General features: G+C 37.5%; 1 protein-coding gene across 2 annotated transcripts in view; it reads right to left on the reverse strand.

Annotated features, from left to right (window-relative positions):
- LOC150104992 (uncharacterized) overlaps positions 1–23,512 on the reverse strand; it is a 768,027-nt gene that overhangs the window by 65,027 nt on the left and 679,488 nt on the right. The gene's annotated exons all lie outside the window — the stretch shown is intronic.

The raw sequence follows: 23,512 nt of genomic DNA on the forward strand, positions 1-23,512 counted from the left end.
TCTGGTTCTCCCCTGATCTCCAACTGTTTTCTGTAAACCTCTCCAACATCGATCCTATAACAACCCCTTACTAACTTGTAGGTCTCTATCATATCTCCCCTCTTCCTCCTATCCACTAGACTCTGTAAATTGCATCTTCTCAATCTTTCCTCATATTCAATATTCCAGAGATCAAAAACTACCTTAGTCAGTCACCTCTGAACCTTTCCAACACCTTTTCGTCCTTTTGTATTGTCTTCACAATTTTCACAATGTGTCACCTAAATTTCAGATCCTTATCCACTCTCACCCCAAGATCTCTTATTTCCTCTACCTCTGACAACATATCCCCAATAAGCATAAATTGTGCATCCCATCTTTGTTTCCCAAATTTTAAAACCTTACATTTTGCAACATTGAACTCACATACCCATTCCCATGCCCAATCACTCAATTTATTCAAGCCTTCTTGTAGAGTCATAACATCTCTACTCTTCATAGTTCTTCCCAAACAACTGAATATCCCCATCAAAATCTTTGCCAATATCATTAATATACAAGTTAAACAGTAATGGCCCTAAAATGAGGGCGCTAGTGGGTCACGTGCTACGGATGTGTTTTGAAGAGCTCCTGATTCAGATAAGTTTTACTAGGAATAATTAAGTATATATGCGTAATTGTTTAAGTAAGAGCGGCTGTAAATGTTGTATGCTACCGATATTATTAGTGTGGGGTTTTTTTTCTTGCCTAAACTAAATTCGAAATCGTTATTATTAGACCTAGTGACCTGCAGAGAAAAAAAAAAAAAAAATGGCGGCGGCATTGTCATTTCATGATTTTAATTTAGATTTCAGTCGTTTCGTTAAGTGTGAGGTCTGTTATATGTATTCCTTCGATTACATAAATGATTTGTGGATGTTTAGTGCGGATGGAAGAAGGGTGTGTGCGAAATGTGACCTGAACGAGGAATGGATGAATGCGAATATGAAATTGATGACAGAAAGTACTAGTACCGATTGTGTCGCGAGTACACGTTTGAAAGAGAAGGATGGTGAGATTGACAGGAAAAAAAATGTTAAAAAATCAGGAAAAAAGAAAAAGAGCGATTTGACAACCGTAACAGATGTTAAAAGGGACGAAAGTGAGGCGGAAAGAAACGAAATTGAGAGAACGAATGAAAGTAGAAATGGCATGATGCAGAAATCGCAAGTAAAAAATTCGAAAGAATGAATGATAGCGAAAAAAGAATGAATGATGCCGAAAGTTGGACGCATGTTGGAACGAAAGTACTGAACCAAAGAAAGATGAATGACAGTAAAAGTGAGAAGAATGATAGCGAAAGTTGGACGCATGTTAGTCCGAAAGTACGGAAACAAAGAAAGATATGTGAGAGTGAAAGTGAGAAGAATGATAGTGAAAGTTGGACGTATGTTGGACCGAAAGTACGGAAACAAAGAAGGATGAATGAGAGGGAAAGTGAGAAGAGGGGGTCGAGAGTTAGAAAGTTAGAAAGATTTAATGATAGAGAGAATGTGTCACGAGGTTCGGAAGGTGAATTGGATTGGATGAAGCAAGAAATGAAATGGATGCGGAATGAAATTAAGAGAATTCAGGTCAAAACTATTAAAATAAATCATGATGGCATGAAAGAGTTAACGAAAGATGAGCGAGTGGCGTTGTATGGCAACTCCATTATTAAAGGTTTGCTAGAGGATAAAATGCACAAGGTATGTTTTCCAGGCGGTAAAATGAGTAGAGTGATTGAGGCATTGAATAGGAGGCGGGAACGAGCAAAAGAGTTAATTGTATTAATTGGTACAAATGATTTGAGAGAGAACAAAGAGCATGTCAAAATGAATGTCAGGAGACTGCTTGGAAAGATAAAAGAGAATAGTGTGACAGGAAGGGTAGTCAGTGTGTTGCCTAGGTATGATTGTGGTGAAATGAAGCGGAGAGCAAGGATTATGAATGATATTCTGGCTGAAATGTGTGAGGAGATGGGAGTACAGTTTGTTAATGTGTGGAATGAGTTTGAGGGACGAAGTGAGCAGTATGGGAGCGATGGACTGCATTTGAGTGGTTATGGTGTGAGTCGCTTGGAGAGACTGCTGCTGGAAAGTGGAGAAGTGAATAGAGAGAATGAATCAGATCGAGAGGGGAGTGATGTGGAAGAGCAGGAGAGATTGAAGAAGTGGAAATGAATGGGGAAGTGAGTGGTATGAGTATAGAAAATGAGAGAATGGGTGTGCAAGAGGAGCAGGGAAACGGGGAGGCTCAGGGTGGACAGGGATACACATCGTGAGAAAGGTGGATGCTCCAAGAGGAGGTGAGAGCGTGTGTAGGCAGGAAAGTAATGGGATGATCAGGGATCAAAAGGAAACAGATGGAATTGCAAAGGTTTCTAAAATGAAGAAGCAGAAAGGGAAATGGCCCCGGTCCAGCATGGAGAGATCACATCGAGTGAGTGGTATCAGTGTAACTAGCTGTAGATCCAGAAATGAGTTGTTGTGTTTGTATACCAATGCTAGAAGTATAAGAAACAAGGCAGATGAAATGGTTGCACTAATTGCATCTGTGCACCCAGAGATTGTTGGAATAAGTGAGACATGGTTAGATGAGGATGACATCCTGACAGGAATAGAGATGGAAAGGTATGATGTGTTTCGTGAGGATAGAAGGGATAAAAAGGGAGGGGGAGTGCTATTGATGATAGAGAAAGAGTTATGTCCATACAAGGTAGAGATGCAAGAGGGAAATGGGACCAGTGGTTTTGAGGCAGTATGGTGTGAGATAGAGGTGAATAGAATCAATTACTTGGTGGGATGTTGTTATAGACCTGGTAATGTGGATGGTGGTGATAGTGAAATGTATAGTCAAATAAGCCAAGCAAATAAGAAAAGGGTGATCATTATGGGATTTTAATTATGGTAATATAGACTGGAATGAAGAGATAGCAACTGGAAGTAAAGAAAATGAGTTTCTTGAGTTTTTGAGGGATAACTACCTCAGACAGTATGTAACAGAGGGCACAAGAGGATTAAGGGTCTTGGATTTGGTCATCTCACCGGAGGATGTAATTATGAATGAGGTATCAAATCATCCACCAATTGGTGAAAGTGACCATGAGGTGATTACTTGGGTGGTTGCCAGCAGTGCAAGGACCCCTGTGAAAAAAGGGTATATGTGGAACTACAAGGGGGGGGGTGATTATGAAGAGCTCAAGAGACAGCTTGCAGGTGTAGCATGGAATGAGGAGTTAGCTGGAAAAGAGATCAATGCAGCTTGGGGGATTTTCAAAAAATATTTAGTAGATGCAATGTCTAAATGTATACCATGGGTGAGAAGGTTAAATAAGGTAGGTGTGAGATGGATGAATAAAGAGATTAAGCATGCAATACAGAGAAAAAGGGTATTGTGGAGGCAGCATAAGAAAAGCGGAAGTAACCAATTTCATGAGGTCTACAAAGACCAGGCAAGGAGGGTGACTTGGTTGGTGAGAGTAGCTAAAGAGAGGTATGAACAGCAGTTAGCTAATGAAGCCAAAAAGAATCCTAGGGAGTTCTTTCGATATGTAGCCAGCAAAAGAAAGAATGATTATGGAAGGATGACATTGATTGGAGGACATGGTATAAAGACAGCTGTTGCAGAATGTGTGGTGGAGATACTTAATGAGCAGTTCATAAAGATCTTTCAATCTTGTGAATGTGACTTCATGGAGAGATTAAGAGCAGTTGATGATGGGGAGGAGAGACTGACTGTAAGTGAGCAAGAGATGTTTGGGGAGTTGAGTAAACTAGATGTAAATAAGGCTGTGGGATTTGATAATATATCACCGCGTATTCTGAAGGAATGTGCCAGAGAGTTGACACCTGCCTTGACATATTTTTTTAATACGAGTCTTGCACTTGGTCAAGTCCCTAAAGAGTGGAAGGAGGGCAAGATTGTGCCACTTCATAAAGGAGGTGATCGAACTCAAGCATCAAACTATAGGCCTATCTGTGTGTCAGGTGTTGTGGTTAAGTTGTTGGAGAAGCTTGTGAGAACTAGGATCCAGAGTTGGGTTGACAACAATGGTATAATCTTTGATGGACAGCATGGATTTGCTAAAGGGAGGTCATGTTTTAGTAATCTACTTACTTATTACAATAAAGTGACTGTTTTTTCCTTGGACAGAGGAGAAGGATACATAGTAATATACTTGGATTTTGCAAAAGCTTTTGATAGAGTACCTCATGATAAGTAGACAGTCAAACTAGAGCAGATGGGGTTGGATATTAGATTAGTGCATTGGATTGGAGACTGGCTATCTGATAGGTATCAACAAGTTGTGTATGGGGGTGCAATATCCAGGAAAAGGAAAGTCACTAGTGGAGTGCCTCAGGGATCTGTTTTAGGGCCATTACTATTTAACTTGTATATTAATGATATTGGCGAAGACTTGGATGGAGATATTCAGTTGTTTGCAGATGATGCAAAGTTGGGACAAACCATAAAGAGTAGTGAAGATGTTGTGGCCTTGCAAGAAGACTTGAATAAATTGAGTGATTGGGCAAGCAAATGGGGATGTGAGTTCAATGTTGCAAAATGTAAGGTTTTAAAATTTGGAAAACAAAGATGGGATGCAGAATTTATGCTTGGTGAGAATATATTGTTGGAAGTAGAGGAAATAAGAGATCTGGGGGTGATAGTGGATAAGGATCTAAAATTTAGGGGACACATTGCCAAAATTGTGAAGACAACACAAAGACTTCTGAGAATGATGCGGAGGACACTGACGTGTAGAAGTAGGGAGATTCTTGTTCCATTGTATAAGGCTTTGATTAGTCCACACATGGACTATTGTGCCCAGATTTGGTCACCTGGTTTTCAGAAGGATGAAGAGATGTTGGAAAGGGTCCAAAGGCGACTGACTAAGGTAGTTTCTGACCTCTGGAATGTCGAGTATGAGGAAAGATTGAAAAGATGTAACTTGCAGAGTCTAGTGGAGAGAAGGAAGAGGGGAGATATGATAGAGACCTACAAGTTGGTAAGGGGTTGTTATAGGATCAATGGTGGAGAAGTTCTACAGAGAATAGCGGGAGATCAGGGGAGAACCAGAGGTCACCTGGAAACTGTATAAAGAGGGTGTGAGTAGGGGAGTGAGAGGCAGGTTTTTTTCGTGCAGAGTTGTGAGTGATTGGAATGCCTTGCCTGAGAGTGTGGTGTCTGCAAGGAGTTTGAATGTGTTTAAGACACGGTATGATGAGATGTGTGTGTGAGATAAAAGGACCTCCTAGATGAGTCTTTGACTCCATGAGGTCTTGTTTGATAATAATAATAATAATAATAAATAGACCCCTGAGGCACACCACTTGTGACCTTCCTTTTCCAGGAAATTGCTCCTCCATAAACAACTTGCTGATACCTATCAGATAGCCAGTCTCCAATACAATGCACTAATCTAATATCCAACCCCATCTGCTCTGGTTTGACTATCAGCTTATCATGCAGTAATCTATCAAAAGCCTTTGCAAAATCTAAAGTATATTACTGTGTATCCCTCTCCTTTGTCCATGGAAGCAGTCACCTTATTGTAATAAGTAAGCAGATTACTAACACATGACCTCCCTTTAGCAAATCCATGCTATCCATCAAAGATAATACCATTGTTGTCAACCCAATTCTGGATCCTAGTTCTCACAAGCTTCAACAACAACTTAACCACAACACACCTGGTAATATCTTGGTTATGATATAAAGAAAAGCTGGAGTATTGATGATTATTCATAGTATTGCTTCAAGGTATAAACAGCATCAGAGGAAAAAAATAAACGAATTGCAATATTTCTGAAAACCAATTTCATGTGGTTCCAATAGGCTAAACATGCATGTTTAGCCTTTGCATGTTATAAACATGCAGAGATCCTACCTAATTAAATCATACTTGACAAGAGAACATTGCTTACACTTGGATAAAGGATTAAATAAGAATATAATTTCCTGTCAAAAATACTTTATTTTGTAACCAAGTGAAAAAACTGTCTATATCCTACCTAATCTCACCCACATGCAATTAAAGAAGATTAATTATTCCCTCTTATTCTCAAACCCATCAAATTTCAGTTAATGTCTAATTTTATGAGCACTGTGGCAAGTTCTTAGCTAGTTTTTACCCTCTGTGTTCTGTTGAAAAATCTACTGAAATAACTAGCACCCTGTCATTCATACTGGTGGCATGTCATGTATACAATGGATTTTTTTTTAGTTCTTAGACTTTTTTTTTTTAATTCGTACTCTTTTTTAAATCATAGCATTTTTTTTTTAAATTTGTGTTTTATTCCTATTATTTTACATTTATTGGTTCATCTATGTACATTAATTAGTTCTTCACCTTTAGCATTTTCCAGTCTCATACTAATTTCCACTCCATTAATTTCAGAAATAAAGAATAAGAAAAAAAATTTTGACGTACTTAAACTTTTGACAAATATGGCAATCATCTTTATCTTCAAGAATTTTCAGGTTATGTTTTCTTGTTAGTATTATTTCTAATTTTAAGTTTTAATCAGTAAATAAACAATTAATTTGTACCCTTTTGGATTGGCTATACAGGATCAGGTCCATTTTCATTAAGCTTTTCTATTATATATGGTTATAAATATTATTTATTAATTTACTAATGTTTGACTGGATTTCGACACAGCATCTCAGAAAACAAGCATATACTTATAGTTGCAGAAATGTAAATGAAAAAGGAACTCATCCTCTCATGGAATCCTACACGGCCAGATTAGCCTACTATGGAGAATAGTATCTGTTAGCATTTGCCTTGAAGACCATAAAAATAACATTTGTTATCTTGATTCAATACTGGCAAACAATGCTCTTGATACCCTGTCATAGAGGTATAAATGGAAAAAAAAAAAAAAAAATTGATGTACAGCATAGAAGTCACTACTAGTATGAAAGAATATTTTTAGAATCCGCATGGCTATGAAGCACTTCATTATCCTCGATAAGTATGGTTACATTAATTTACCAGCGATTTGGGATACATTCATTTTAAGACTGTATTTACTGTATCTTCTCTTCGTTTTATCTAGTCCTGGAGGTTGCTATGAGAGGACATTAATTCCTTTTTCAGTTAAAACTAGAATTGTTTCCACAGCTACCACTTTGAGTACTTTGCATTATGTAACAAGTATATGTTTGCACTTTGAAAATGCTGGTTTGAAATCCAACTTTGGTGTTGTCGATATAAGGAAACACTACTATATCTTTGGTTATGAGCAAAATTCCTGAAGCATGCAACAGATCCGGCACTCTCAATTATCATGTGTTCTCCCTCAATAGCTACAAAATTCCATTTTCTTCCCTCTACTTTACTTTGCCTCCTTCTGATCTATGTCCCTCGTAATGATTGCCTGTCTCTGTACTCGTTGAGCTGAATTCCACCAATACATATCCATCTAAATTTTCCTTTATACTCTGAAGTCTACACAGCTACAAACTAATTTAAGCCAGTTGTCTAAAACTTTCACTTAATAATTACAAATGATGCCTATCCTGATCATGCTATTTTCATCCTACATACCTTCAACTCTCATTGGTGCAACTCTTTTGCCATCATTTGTAATATCCCTGCCAGTGGCGGCTTGAAATCGTGGGAGGTGCTGCAACTTTCGAAATATACATACACACTGTAAGTACAGTGTATACGTGTGTTGGATAAAATATCAAAATTATGGTAAAAATTTAAAAAAAAATTAAGCATGAAAAAATATTGTTTATTATTGGTAAAATTCTACAGTTTGGCATAATTCAAAATTACTTAAAAATAAAATATATTCTTCTTGTTTTGTTTCATGAAAAAATATTGTTTATTATCGATATAATTATACAGTTTAGTATAATTCAAAATTACTTAAAAATAAAATCCATTCCTTCAATTGTAATTAAAGGAATGGATTTACAATTTTTGGACATTGCAATTAAAGGATTTAATTGTAATGTCCAAATATTTAAAGAGATGGAGTAAACACGATAAGCACTACACTCTACTACTGATGCGAACTGTATATGAACAACAGTGGAACTGTGTGATGGACAGTGCTGCATTATGCTAATAGCTCACATCTCACTATGATGTGCATATGCTTGCGCGCGTAGCAATATGACACTGTGGTAAATACAGTGCTGCTTGCGTCCTTCGTCCTCCTAAGTACTACAAGATAGATTTTTATTATTTTTCATACAAAATAAGAGAATTGTACAGTTGGATTATTGATGATAAAATTAAATATTACAAGCAAATATAAATAAATTAATAAATATATTTATTTATCGAGAAAAATTGAGGGTGCTGCAGTTCCGTAGTGCCTATGCACGAGCCACCCCCTAATCCCTGCCATCTGTTCTTTCTGTCCTCCTAAGTCCTTGCATGAATGTACATTCCCTAGATGCAAAAGATCATCTACATCTGATTTCTTTCATATGGAGGTGATGGAAGGGTTTTTTCCTTCTGGAAACTTGGGTTTTTCACAAAACAGAGACAAACTGGCCAGAAGAAAATATGCAGTTATTTATCTATCTATCCTTAGATGGGCTGAGCCCCTAATTAGAAGTTTAAGGCAAATTAATGCAGCTGGCTTGCTAATCCTCTGCTGCATCCCTCTAAGGATAAGTAATTTTTTAATGTCTCAGTTTCTGGGAGGGAAAGGCTTCCATCTCCATATAAAACCAACTAACTCATCTTCAGTTGAAAAGTCCCAATAAAGGTTCCTCATGTCCTACAGGAGATTTAATTCCAGGTCTTTCCAATACGAGAGCTTTGTCTATACCAAATGAACTATGCAGGCTATATATAGAGTTAACCAGCATAATACACTGATCTCATAGCCTCAGTTGCTTAGCTGCCAAACAACAACAACAACATCTTTATGGGCATATGCTTGTTTATATGAAAATTAATTGATTGGGTATAGCAATCTAGAAATTCTTTATCTTTAAGAATCACTAAGTTACTTTCATATTATTATTATATTATAAAAATTCTATGTGGAGAGACTCATTGTGGGAGGTCCTCACTCTCCTCTTCACTACACTTTAACATAACTTCCAGGAATGGCCTCTTGTCCCCCCTTTTACCTTCTATACTTAAGTAGAAGGTGGGGGGAATTATATAACCCCCAACCTCTTCCCATAACCAAACTTTCAGTCCTGATATTGTCTTAGTTACTCAGCTCAGCACTTTCTCTAGACTTTCCTTTTTTTACAATGGAAATTAGGCTACGAATCAATCAATAGTGGCAATACTACGACTCTGCATCACAACTGTAATATTTGCAACAGTTGCAAAATGCCATCTTGACTTAAAACCTGTTGAATATCACCTCCAGGTCTCAAATATCCCACCTCCAAAGCACAGTCGAACAATATAGTACAATGCAAATGTAGAATATTTATTTATTTTATATTTTTTTTATGTGGCTCCCACATACAAAAGATATTTTGTAAACCTATAGTACATTTGGACTATGAATAGTATACTTTCACCTCCAACATTATTTCAAAGCCGAATGCAGAAACTATAAAGTTTCATGTGAATTTGACCAGAGAGCTTAACGGGAATGCACTCACCGCCATCTTACGAGTTGCCCTAGCTGAATCTAATAGGTGACATGAACGCTAGCGTCCATATATTCATTTCCTATTGGTCCATTTGAATAAGGTTTCACTGGCCTGACAGCTGTTTCAAACTCATTGGTTATCGTCAGAGACCAGGCAGAAACCTATGAGAGCAAAAACCCTCAGTACTAAGGAACTCGAAGCGTCATTAGCCACTCGAGTGCATTCCCATTAAGCTCTCTGGTCATATTTCGCACAAAACTTTTATAGTTTTTATATTCGGCTTTGAAATAATGTTGGATTTAATATCCAATTAATTTATATAATTTAAGTTGTTTATTTCTAAATGGTATATATTAGAACACAGAAAAATAAGTAAATAATTAATTTATTAACTTATTGCTGATATTTCGCTGGTGATATAACCAGCATCTTCAGAGCACAACACACAGTTTGTCACAATACGCGAGACTATAACAACATGGTGTAATCAATGGGCTAGTTAAACAAAATTGTAGCAGCAACACAAAGACTAGAGTCCTGATTTTGGCGCCCTATATCTGAAAAAAAAAAAATTGCACACATAAGACTAGACTCCTAAACTGAGAAAAAACCAATACTAGTTTTTTTTTTAAGATCACTGTCTCCAGATTTTAGGCAAATTTATACAGCCATATTTATTGAGATTTGGAGTGTTTCAGGGCTTCTGTTGCCTCTAAGAACAATCTCTCTGACTTGTAAGAGCTTCTGTGCAGTACTTTTGTGTTCTTCCAGTTGATCCTGTGTGCAGGGTATCCAGAGCATGGTCTGCTAGGTCCGACTTGCCATAGTGATAATGCTGGACGTATCTTTTGTGTTCATTGATGTGGATGCTCACAGTTCTTCCTGTTTGACCATAGTAGGCTTGATTACATGAGCAGGGTACTTCGTAGACTCCTGAATGTGCTAGCGGGGGAATGCTGTCCTTGGGTGAGCAGATAAGGGTTGCTAATTTGCCACAAGGTATGAATGTGGTGCGTAGTTCATGTTTATTAAGAATTCTTGCAATCTTTTCGGATGTGCCTTTAATGTATGGGATGGTGTTGTAGTTCTCTGTAGTGGGAGGGGTTTCTTAGGGGCGTTTAGTATTTTGTTTATCTTATGGGGATTATAGCCATTGGCCAAGAAGGTGTGGCATAAGTGAGCCAGTTCAGCAGCAAGAGCATTGTCATTGGAACAGATGGCTCCTGCTCTGTGGGTTAGCGTTTTGAAAATGCCATATTGTTGAGAAGGGTGATGATGTGATTGTTTGTGTAAATATCTCCCTGTATGTGTGGGTTTTCTAAAAACTGAAAATGATAAGGAACCATCTGGAAGAATCGTGATAAGAGTAGCCAGGAAGGGCAGACAGTTATTAGCTTCCAGTTCCATTGTAAAGTGGATTTTTGGATGTTGGCTATTTAAATGCGCTAAGAATGTTTCCAATGTCTCTAGGCCATGTGGCCAAATAGCAAGCACGTCGTCAACATAGCGTAGCCAAAGTGTTGGTTTGAGAGTAGCTGTATTGATTGCTAGTTTTTCCAGGTGTTTTATGTAAAAGTTGGCTGGGGGGGGGGGTGGCAGCCCATGGCTGTCCCATGTATTTGTTTGTATATTTTTCCTTTCCATGTGAAATATCCTGCATGTATTGTGAATTTGAATAGTTCAAATATATCGGGGGGGGGAGTGTGACTTCAGTAGATTGAAGATTTCTATTAGTGGTACATTTGTGAATAGTGAGGTGATATCAAAGTTTACTATTAAGTCTGAGTTTTTTAGGGTATGGTGTTGTAAGATGCTTTTTAGGTCGGCTGAATTTTTGACATAGGAGGGAGAATTGCTTGTGAGAGCGGCTAGTAGCTTAGCTAAATGTCTAGCCAGTTTGTATGTGGGACTATTTATACTGTCCACAATTGGGCTTAAGGGTGTACCTTGTTTGTGAATTTTTGGTGCTCCATAAATCCTGGGTGTTTTAACATGGAAGGGCTTGAGTTTGTTTACTGTGTCTTTGAGCCAGGAAGTGACTTTTTACAATAATTTACGTGCCTTATTCTTTTGTGTGTTGGTGGGATTCTGATCTGTAATTTTGTATGTTGACTGATCTTGTAACAGTGTGTGCATTTTGTTTTCATATTCTGTTGTGTCCATCACCACAGTTGCATTCCCTTTGTCTGCTTTTGTTATGATAATCTGGCTATTATTCTGTAGCTCTTTTACAGCAATGATTTCCTTATGTGGGATATTATTTTTGGGAGGCTTAGACTAGGATGTTGGCCACATCTAAACGTATGTTGTTGGCTATTGATGGCGGTAGGTCGTATATTCCCCATTCGATGGACGCCATTATTTCGGCTTTTGGAACTTGCTTGGGAGTCACGGCAAAATTGTGCCCTCGACTTAAAGCAGTAGTGGCTTCTTTGCTTAAGGTGAGCAATGATAAATTCATGATGATGAGGTCTTGTCGTAATTGCGGTCGTTGTATAGTGTTGCATTGTTGGAGATTTTCAAACTTATTTTGCTGCCGGTTTTTGACTATGTTGAATTCTTTTTTAGCCATTGCATCGGTGATGTTATCTAGGATCTCCCATAGTTCCGTATTCAGAATATTATATAGTGATTCACGTAGTGTGTTGATGGTTGAATTTGATTTCGCTAATTCCAGACGAGTAGCATTAATCTGTTCATGTAATAGCGCTACACATACGCTTGTTTGTAAATGCATTGGGCTTTGGCCGAGTGGAACTTGTTTGTGATTTTAACACAGTTCGGTATTAAATTGGTGTCTCGGAACCTCTTTAAGAAGGCTAACCTGTTCAGTTGCTGCGCCAATTTTAACTTCCATTTACCATATCATCGTGTCATACGTATGATATCGTCTCCGTGAAGAATCCTTAAACGAGTGGACAGACTTATGGCGTCCATCGAACGGAGAATATACGACCTACCGCCATCAATAGCCAACAACATACGTTTAGGTATGGCCAACATCCTAATCAAGTCTAAGCCTCCCAAAAATAATATCCCGCATAAGGAAATTATTGCCAGAATAATAGCCAGATTATCATAACAAAAGCAGACAAAGAGAATGCAACCGTGGTGATGGACACAATAGAATATGAAAACAAAATGCATGCACACACTGTTACAAGATCAGTCAACATACAAAATTATAGATCGCAATCCCACCAACACACAAAAGAATAAGGCACGTAAATTATTGTAAAAAGTCACTTCCTGGCTCAAAGACACAGTAAACAAACTCAAGCCCTTCCATGTTAAAACACCCAGGATTTATGGAGCACCAAAAATTCACAAACAAGGTACACCCTTAAGCCCAATTGTGGACAGTATAAATAGTCCCACATACAAACTGGCTAGACATTTAGCTAAGCTACTAGCCGCTCTCACAAGCAATTCTCCCTCCTATGTCAAAAATTCAGCCGACCTAAAAAGCATCTTACAACACCATACCCTAAAAAACTCAGACTTAATAGTAAACTTTGATATCACCTCACTATTCACAAATGTACCACTAATAGAAATCTTCAATCTACTGAAGTCACACTCCCCCCCCCCCGATATATTTGAACTATTCAAATTCACAATACATGCAGGATATTTCACATGGAAAGGAAAAATATACAAACAAATACATGGGACAGCCATGGGCTGCCACCCCCCCCCCAGCCAACTTTTACATAAAACACCTGGAAAAACTAGCAATCAATACAGCTACTCTCAAACCAACACTTTGGCTACGCTATGTTGACGACGTGCTTGCTATTTGGCCACATGGCCTAGAGACATTGGAAACATTCTTAGCGCATTTAAATAGCCAACATCCAAAAATCCACTTTACAATGGAACTGGAAGCTAATAACTGTCTGCCCTTCCTGGCTACTCTTATCACGATTCTTCCAGATGGTTCCTTATCATTTTCAGTTTTTAGAAAACCCACACATACAGGGAGATATTTACACAAACAATCACATCATCACCCTTCTCAACAATATGGCATTTTCAAAACGCTAACCCACAGAGCAGGAGCCATCTGTTCCAATGACAATGCTCTTGCTGCTGAACTGGCTCACTTATGCCACACCTTCTTGGCCAATGGCTATAATCCCCATAAGATAAACAAAATACTAAACGCCCCTAAGAAACCCCTCCCACTACAGAGAACTACAACACCATCCCATACATTAAAGGCACATCCGAAAAGATTGCAAGAATTCTTAATAAACATGAACTACGCACCACATTCATACCTTGTGGCAAATTAGCAACCCTTATCTGCTCACCCAAGGACAGCATTCCCCCTCTAGCACATTCAGGAGTCTACGAAGTACCCTGCTCATGTAATCAAGCCTACTATGGTCAAACAGGAAGAACTGTGAACATCCGCATCAGCGAACCCAAAAGATACGTCCAGCATTATCACTATGGCAAGTCGGGCCTAGCAGACCATGCTCTGGATACCCCTGCACACAGGATCAACTGGAAGAACACAAAAGTACTGCACAGAAGCTCTTACAAGTCAGAGCGATTGTTCTTAGAGGCAACAGAAGCCCTGAAACACAAAACACACTCCAAATCTCAACAAATATGGCTGTATAAATTTGCCTAAAATCTGGGAGAAGTCATCTTAAGAAGAAAAAACTAGCACTGGTTTTTTCTCAGTTTAGTAGTCTAGTCTTATGTGATAGCTGCAAATTTTTTTTTTCAGATAGAGGGCACCAAAATCAGGACTCTAGTCTTTGTGTTGCTGCTACAATTTTGTTTAACTAGCCCGTTGATTACACCATGTTGTTATAGTCTTGCATATTGTGACAAACTGTGTTTTGTGCTCTGAAGATGCTGGTTATATCACCAGCGAAATATCAGCAATAAGTTAATAAATTAATTATTTACTTATTTTTCTGTGTTCTAATATATACTGTTAAGAAATAAACAACATGTACAATGAACACATAAGTCTGTCCACTCGTTTATATAATTTATATTTATATAATTTAATTATTAATATTATTTATATTAATTTATATTTTGCATCGCCAAAGCGAAGCCTTTATTATCTTTATTTTAATAAATACTTTACTCACTGACCGAGAGTTCGCTTACGGAAAATACACCTCTCCGACATTTCGAATTCCTTAGTACTGAAAGTTTTTGCTCTCTTAGGTTTCTTCAGGAATTTTCCTCATGGTAAGGGGTTGAATTTCAGCAGGGATTTGCCTGAGAGAGCTTTTTGAGTCTCCAGGGAGGGTACTTTCCAGGGTGGGCTGTGTCGGTGAGTTCTTTTCCCTGGAATATGAGCAGTTCTGCTAAATGGTGAGGTGAGACTGTCATTGAGTGGAACCAATGCTGAGTTGGACAACCTTTCGGTCATTCGTTTTGAGTGGTCTGGGGAATCGCCTGATTTTTAGAAAGACCTTTACTTATACAGTGTCTCTGACGATAACCAATGAGTTTGAAATAGCTGTCAGGCCAGTGAAACCTTATTAAAATGGACCAATAGAAGACTAGTTTGACTACCAACTGATCATGCGGTAATCTATCAAAAGCCTTTGCCAAATCTGAGTATATTATGTGTATCCCTCTCCTCTGTCCATGGAAGCAGTCACCTTATTATAATAAGTAAGTAGATTACTAAAACATGACCTCCCTTTAGCAAATCCATGCTGTCCATCAAAGATAATGCCACTGTTGTCAACCCAATTCTGGATCCTAGTTCTCACAAGCTTCTCCAATAACTTAACCACAACACCTGACACATAGATATGCCTATAATTTGATGCTTGAGTTCTATCACCTCCCTTATGAAGTGGCACAATCTTGCCCTCCTTCCACTCCTTAGGAACTTGACCCAGTGCAAGACTCATATTAAAAAAATATGTCAAGGTAGATGTCAGCTGCCTGGCACATTCCTTTAGAATACGTGGTGATATATTATCAAATTCCACAGCCTTATTAACATCTAGTTTGCTCAACTCCCCATACACCTCTTGCTTACTTATATTCAGTCTCTCCTCCCCATCATCAACTGCTCTCAATCTCTCCATGAAGTCACATTCACAAGATTGAAAGACCTTTACGAACTGTTCATTAAGTATCTCCACTATATCATCTGCAACAGCTGTCTTTATACCATTTACTCCAATCAATGTCATCCTTCCATAATCATTCTTATTTTTTTTTTTTTTGCTTGCTATATATTGAAAGAACTCCCTAGGATTCTTTTTGACTTCATTAGCTAACTGCTGCTCATGCCTTACTTTTGCTACCCTTACCAACCAAGTCACCTGCCTTGCCTGGTCTTTGTAATCCTCATGGAATTGGTTATTACCACTTCTCTTATGCTGATATTGCTTCTACTAGATAGTTCTTGAAAATCCCCCAAGCTGCATTGATCTCTTTTCTAGCTAACTCCTCATTCCAAGCTACACCTGCAAGCTGTCTCCCGAGCTCTTCATAATCACCCCCCCCCTTTGTAGTTCCACATATATCCTTTTCTCACAGAGGTCTTCACACTGCTGGGAACCACCCAGGTAATCACTTCACGGTCGCTCCCACCAGTTGGTGGGTGTTTGGACACCTCATTTATAATTACATCCTTTGATGAGATGATCAAATCCAAGACCCTCAATCCTCATGTGCCCTCTGTTACATACTGTCTGAGGTAATTGTCCCTCTAAAACTCAACAAACTGATTTTCTTTACTTCCAGTTGCTATCTCATCAACCCAGTCTATACCATAATTAAAATTGCCCATAATGAGCATCCTTTTCTTATTTGCTTGGCTAATTTGATTATACATTTCATAGTCACTAGCATCCACATTATGATGTCTATATGAACATCCAACCAATCATGTGATTTCTCTATGCTCAGCTGAATACATTTCCCTTTCTGCTTATTCATTTTAGAAACCTATTCAAATCCAACTGTTTCCTCTTGATCCCAGGTAATCCCCTTCCTTTCCTGAGTACACATTCATTCACATCCTCTTGGAGCATCCACCTTTCTCAAGCTGTGTTCCTCTGTCCACCCAGAGTCTCCCCATTTCCCTGTCCATCTTGCACACTCATTCTTTCATTCTCTATAGTAATGCCACTCACTTCCTCATTCATAACCACCTCTTCAATCTCTCCTGTCTTACTCTCCCACTCTTCCACATTGCTTCCCACTTGATCAGATTCATTCTCTGTACTCACTTCTCTACCTTCCAGCAGCAGCCTCTCCAAGCGACTCACACCAAAGCCACTCTTATATAGTTCATTTTGTCCTTCAAACTCATGCCACACATTAATAAACTGCATCCTTTCTCCTCACACATTTCAGTTAAGATATCATTCACAATCCTTGTTCTCTGCCTCATCTCACCGTTGTCATACCTAGGCAACACACTTACTACCTTTCCTAACACACTGTAACAATTGAAGTCTAATGAGTAATTGTAATATTTTTATTCTATATAGCGGTGTGCTTTTGCTTTCATAACCTTTCTTACTTATTCTATTGCATACTATGTTTATCCACCTTTCGCATTTACTAGTCGTATGCCTATGAACTCTGGAAAATTTATTTGTTAAGACTGTGCCACCAGTATTTCTATATCGGCATAAGGCTTAGAAATACATCCTGCAGATCTCTCTCTCTCTCTCTTACTAGCATAAATTCCTTCAATAAAGTTTACATAAACAGTCGTGGTTCTGAAACACTTTTAATGCCTTAGTTGTTTCCCACTCACTGATCAGAAGTTATTTAAGAACAGTGCATTGTAAAATAAAAGATCAGGTGGCACTCTATTGACATATAATTAAAACACATTTATTTACATTAATAACAAATACATTAATTAAGCGATAGGGAGGTTACTCTCTCTACTTATCCATTAGACTTTTAGTATAAAGAAACAAACTTTCCCTTTTCAATACTAAATAACTATACAATATAATTACTCAATTGCTTCTCTGCTTATTAAATCAAATTATTGAAACTCTAATTTGCTGACAAAGAGGTTAGCTAGCTATGCCAAGTTATCTCACAAATTATATTCCAATTAATAACAAATCAAAGGACTCTCTTATAGACACTTCTTAATACTATTTCTTATCAGTCCATCTATAACGTATCTCCTAGATTACAAAAGGAATGTACAACAAAAGATGGAACAAACTTACAGAGGCTCTGTGTCGCACACTCATCCAAAGGTCCTGCACTAAAGTCCCTATGCTTTTCCTTTCATCTCAGGCCTTAGGCTTCCGTCTGGAGAGTTTTGCTTCAAGGGGCATTTCGTCGGGATATTGGCGGGCTTTGGACTGCAATTTTCGGGTACTCAAAAAAAAGCTCAGGCAAAAGGTTTCAGCATACAGGTTTGAAGATCGCTCTGCGGCTTTTGGCTTTGGTTGACCTCCCGCAGCAAAAGGACATCCGACGATACTGCCTCAGGTTTTTACATCGGCTGTTCTCTCGTCATTCCCATTCTTCTCCTCTGGCATGGGTTTGCCGTAACATCCGGTCCTCTGGATCCTACTTCTGGAACTTCTACCTCTAACTGCCGATATTTCTGCCTCTAACTGTAAACTCTGATAACTCTGACTGCCGACGACTCTAACTGCTGACTCCCTGGTTCTTTGCCGACCATGATGTTCGGCTCTGTCCCTTTTTATTTCACATTCTTTGGGACCATGCACGAAGGGTTGTAACCCCCTAAAGAATTCGGCATGATTCCTAGATCTTCTGTTAAGACCGACCCGTTCTTTCTTCTCCTCCGTGCACTCCTGTAATCCTATCCTATCGGGCAGCAGAAACTTGTACTTTCCCGATCTCTTAGACACTGACTTTGAAGGTGTTTATACACAGAGCTCATAAGCAACTTTCTCATACACCTAAATCATAAACAGCTTTCTTATGCCCTTATACATAGCTATTATACAAAGTTCTGGTGGCAAAGTATTGCCTTTGTTTTTGACATTCTAGAAATTTTTGTTAAAGCAGTAAGTACATTCAATTCCCATAGGGTTATTTACATTAATATTTAGCATAAAATATATAGAGACAAACAAGGTTATTTTTGTAACAATCTCATGAGATGTGACCTCTGTAAAAATCAATGTATAGCACTTTGGTACTTCCAAGCTACATCGAGTTTTACAACACTATTCTCTTTTATCCATATAAGCAACCTCCTGATATCCAATCTAACATGCTCTTTGTTCTCAGTCAAGTCATTTGTACCTATTAAAACTATGAACTCTTTTGCTCGCTTCCCTCTCATATCCAATGCCTCAATCACCCTACTCATTTTACCTCCAGTAAAACATACTTTGTGCATCCTCTTATCCATAATGATAGAACTAGAATGCAAGATGTACAAGGAAATAGGGGGAAGAGAGTCAGGTGAACAGGGAGACAGTATTAAGAAAGTAGATGTTGGAAGTAGTAGTGAATATGTATGAGGATGCAGTATGGGAATGGGATGGCTTGGGATGTATGGGTGTAGTTGAGTCTGAAGAGATAATAGAGTAAGTGGTATAAAGGCAGTTGAGAATGGTTAGGTGTGGGGAAATCACAACCTACAAGTGGCATGGGCAGGAATAGTTATAGGCCTAAAAGTAAATTGCTGTGTTTATTTACAAATGCCACGAGCATCAGAAATAAGGGAGATGAAATAGTTTTTCTTGACTGAGTTTATTTGCCCAAACATTGTAGGAATAAGTGAAACATGGTTGGATAAGGATGATATCCTGAGGGGAATAGAAATGGAATGGTATGATGTTTGACATGAGGATAGAAAGGACAAGAAGACAGGGCGGGGGTACTATTGATGATAGCAGGCTGTCAACACAAAGTGGAGATGAGACATGTAAATAGTGGTAACAGTTTTGAGTCAGTATGGTGTAAGGTGGAGGTTGACAGAAAGAGATATTTAGTCTGATATTACTATACACCAGGATATGTGGTGATGAAGAAATGTATAAGCAACTCTGGTTAGTGAACAAGAGAAGGGTGATTATTTTGAGTGATTTTAATTATGTCAATATAGACTGGAATGAAGAGATAGCATTTGGGAATAAGCAAAATGAATTTCTCCAGTTCTTGAGAGACTACTATCTTAAGCAGTATGGAGGGCACACGAGATCAAGAGTTTTAAATTGATCATTTCATTAGAGGATATGATTGTGAGTGTGGTTTTGCACTTTCCTCCAGTTGGTGAAAGTGATCATGAAGTGATCACTCTCACCAACTGATTCAATGTGAATGTAGATACGTTGAATCAGTTTAAGGCACAGCTGGATGAATTTTGTGTATGATAGTGTGTACCTTCCACAATGAGGCTCTTGCTCCATGGAGATCAGATGTTAATAATAATAATAAAATTAAAATACCCCATTGTAATAATGCTGTCTGCTTTTATAGCAAAGTGTATAAGTATCACAGTGATTTTATAATACCTTAATATCCAAGTGGCTGTTATTGGAAATATTCCTTCTTTATAAGTTCACATTAAGCTAATATAATGATGCCATATTAGGATTTAATTTTTTTTTTATATTTGTGTTTGTTCAGATTGCTTTTCTTTTTTATGATAATTCCACTCACAAAACATTGGACATCCACAGTGTACATTCCTACGATTGGTGAACTAAACATTATGTATATGTAGTCCATGAACTTCCTGCTCTTTAAAACAAACAGGCTTTTTCATGCCACTTTCAGGCTTCCAATAAGCAAAATGTTAGCCAGGCATTAAAGGTCATCCACCATCTATTCAATTTTCATTATAAATGAAATGAAAATATGAACATGTTACAAAAAAAAAAAAAAAATCACAAATATATCAGTATATTTGTGACTTTTAGAATTAAAAAACTCAGACTTTTGAAGGCATATAATGTTATAGTTAGATTGGATGATATCTTCTGTCGAAAGGTAATTTGGCATATTACACAGGGTCAAGAAAAAATTAATTTAACACTAATTCTAATTTGCTATATGTATCATAGCATTAGCACCGATGATGCAATATGATACATATATTGAAATATCTGTATTAAATGAAACTTTTTTATTGACTATGAGCAGATTTTAGACTAAGACTATAGTTTATTGTTAAATATTAAACAGTTTCTTATTACTTAACATGCTGCATATTTTCCACTTGTTCTTCAGATGACATCATCGTCTCCTTCTTCAACCTCATTTCTATCCACTGCTAGATATAGGTCCTCACCCCCATAAATTTCTGTCCTTAGCTTATGTTCACTATGTTATCCCTTCTCTTGGTATCCACTCAGTACTTAATTCTGTCATATTCTTGTCTATTAATTGGCTAGCCCATCTCTATTTGCATATTTTACAATACTTCCCAATATCCTCTACTCTAGTTATCACTCTAATTCTATCCATTTTTTTTTTATGTGGAGCATTCTTTTCTCCAAGACTCTTTGGAACCAAAAGCAACTCTTTTTCTGTTTTTCAGTTGTTTCCCATGTCCTTCCAGAGGTAAACACTATAATAGTGTACATATTAAATAGCTTTCTTTTTAAACTTACAGGCAAATATCCTAACAGAAAATCCTTATACAGCCGAAAAGCTTTGTTTCCATGTGTGATTCTTCTATTAATTTCTTTATCATGTTTTTTCCTTAAAGATAACAGATTGTCTTAAGTCATCCACAATTTCAATAGGATTAGTTGCTAATTTTAGTTCAGTCTGATCTAAATTTTCTCAATTTTGCTTTAGTTATGCTAATCTTTAAACATTTTTCTCTTCTCTAACAAAACGAAGTTATCTGTAAAACATAATTATTTAGATTTCTTCCATTGATGTTAATTTTCATAGTTTTTTCATGATATTCCTTCATAAAGACCTCTAATGTAGAAGAAAACAATTTGGGTGATACTGGATCACCTTGCCTCAATAGTCTTTCAATGCCAAATCCCTTCCCTTGGTGGTCTAACTTTATACTGGTTGTTAGTTTATGCTGACCATATTTCCTTGAGACAAAAACGGGACATTGGGATGGAAAAAACGGGATGGGGTTTATGTAATATTCTGTGTTCATGAAAAAGTAAGACGATAAAAAAAAAGTTTTACTTTGACTAATATGTATGGTGATAAAACGATAATTATTGCTTCTGATTTGGTACGTGCCGAAAAAAATTTTGGTTCATAAATTTTATTGATCAATGCCAACAAGCAGTCATTTGTGCAAAAACTTTGGCCGCATACTGTGACTCACAGTATGATAAGCAACAAGAGCTTCACTTGCTGCAATTTTATCACTTTCACTATCACCATCACATCTCTTGTTTTCTCACAAAAAAAGATCTCATTTCTTCTCCACTTACTTTTGATAATGTTCAAATCAACATTCAAAACATTCTTGATTAATTGATTAATGACACATCTCTCACAGACTGTCTTTGGGCACTGTTCAGCAGAACTAGCATCCACTGGGCCTCACATTTCTGACAGATCTACAGGAACTTGGGCAACAGCTGTTCAAGGTCCCTTTACATAAGAACTGCATACTCACCAAACCTGATACTCTCAGTCATCTTTCATTCCTTTCACTTTGGTTCTGTGGAAAAGCCTCACCCACGAATGTCTCACAGACTGTCTTTGGGCACTGTTCAGCAGAACTAGAATCCACTGTGCCCTGTGCCTCACATTTCTGACAGATCTACAGGAACTTGGACAACAGCTGTTCAAGGTCCCTTTACAGAAGAACTGCATATTCACCAAACCTGCTACTTCCAGTCATCTTTCATTCCTTTCACTTCAGTTCTGTGGAAAAGCCTCACCCATGGAGCATTTTCAAAGGAAACCTTCAGCTGTTTAAAAAAAAATATCAATAGATTAGTCTGTTCCTGTTACCTGTCCACACATGGCATTTATTTGCTATAGCTGCCCTCTCAAGTGTGGGATTAATATAAAAAAAGAAAAAAAAATTAGAGAGCCTTTTCAATTGAAAGTGAATTAGTTGGAGGTAGTAGGTTCTTCTTCCCAGGTAAAAAATTCTCAAACTGGTAAAATCAATTTGACAATGCAAATTGATTTTACAAATAACAGACAAAAATGTACTTAATAGGTGATGTGCACTCAGGTGGATTATGGCACATGACTTGCTGCAATGAATTCCAAGAGGATTTCACTAGTTATCATTGATTCAGGTCATGAGTGATGAGACTCATTTCCTTGAAGAGTCACTTTTAATGGTAGAAATTAGGTATAGTCTCTACATAATATTTCCTTTCTGCCAAATATGTCTCTAGAGACTTTACCTAATTTCTAACATTAGAACAGTGATGGCCCGTACATAAGCACTGCGACACTGCAGCACCCCCCCCCCAAGGAAAAAATGAAAAAATTTAATTTTGTTTGTGTTTATAAATAATAACAATGCTTACAACATTATATAAATGCAATACAACATGTTAAAAGTTACAGCTTATGTTTCGACATTGATCAAATAGTTAATAATTGGAATTGTTCGATTAACGCTTTAGATTACGAAACAAATACACTGCGGTCTAATGCAGTGTCCATATTATCACATTCAACTAATTGCAGCCAGACTTGCCGATATTCGTTTACGCTTCTCATTGCATGTAACTAGTGAATCTGACACTGCTCTTTGGGCAGTGTATAGTATGCTTGCGCATGTTATTTCTGTGCGATACAAAAGGGTGAACTATTTTTTGCAAATCTCATTTTATTTAATATATAATCATAACATATAATTATTTATTTATTATAGATACAAGGCTGAATTATGATGAATGTCACTGTTGAAAATATGAAAAGAATTATATTTTTTCAATTATGGTTACACAAAACAAATACACTGCGATTTAACGCAGTGTGAGAATGATCGCGCCAATTGTAGGTAGACTCGCTG

The sequence above is a fragment of the Typopeltis vanoorti genome, chromosome 7 (assembly GCF_054136105.1).
Source record: "Typopeltis vanoorti isolate ZY-2024b chromosome 7, IOZ_Tvanoo_1.0, whole genome shotgun sequence".
Classification (NCBI taxonomy): Eukaryota; Metazoa; Arthropoda; class Arachnida; order Uropygi; family Thelyphonidae; genus Typopeltis; species Typopeltis vanoorti.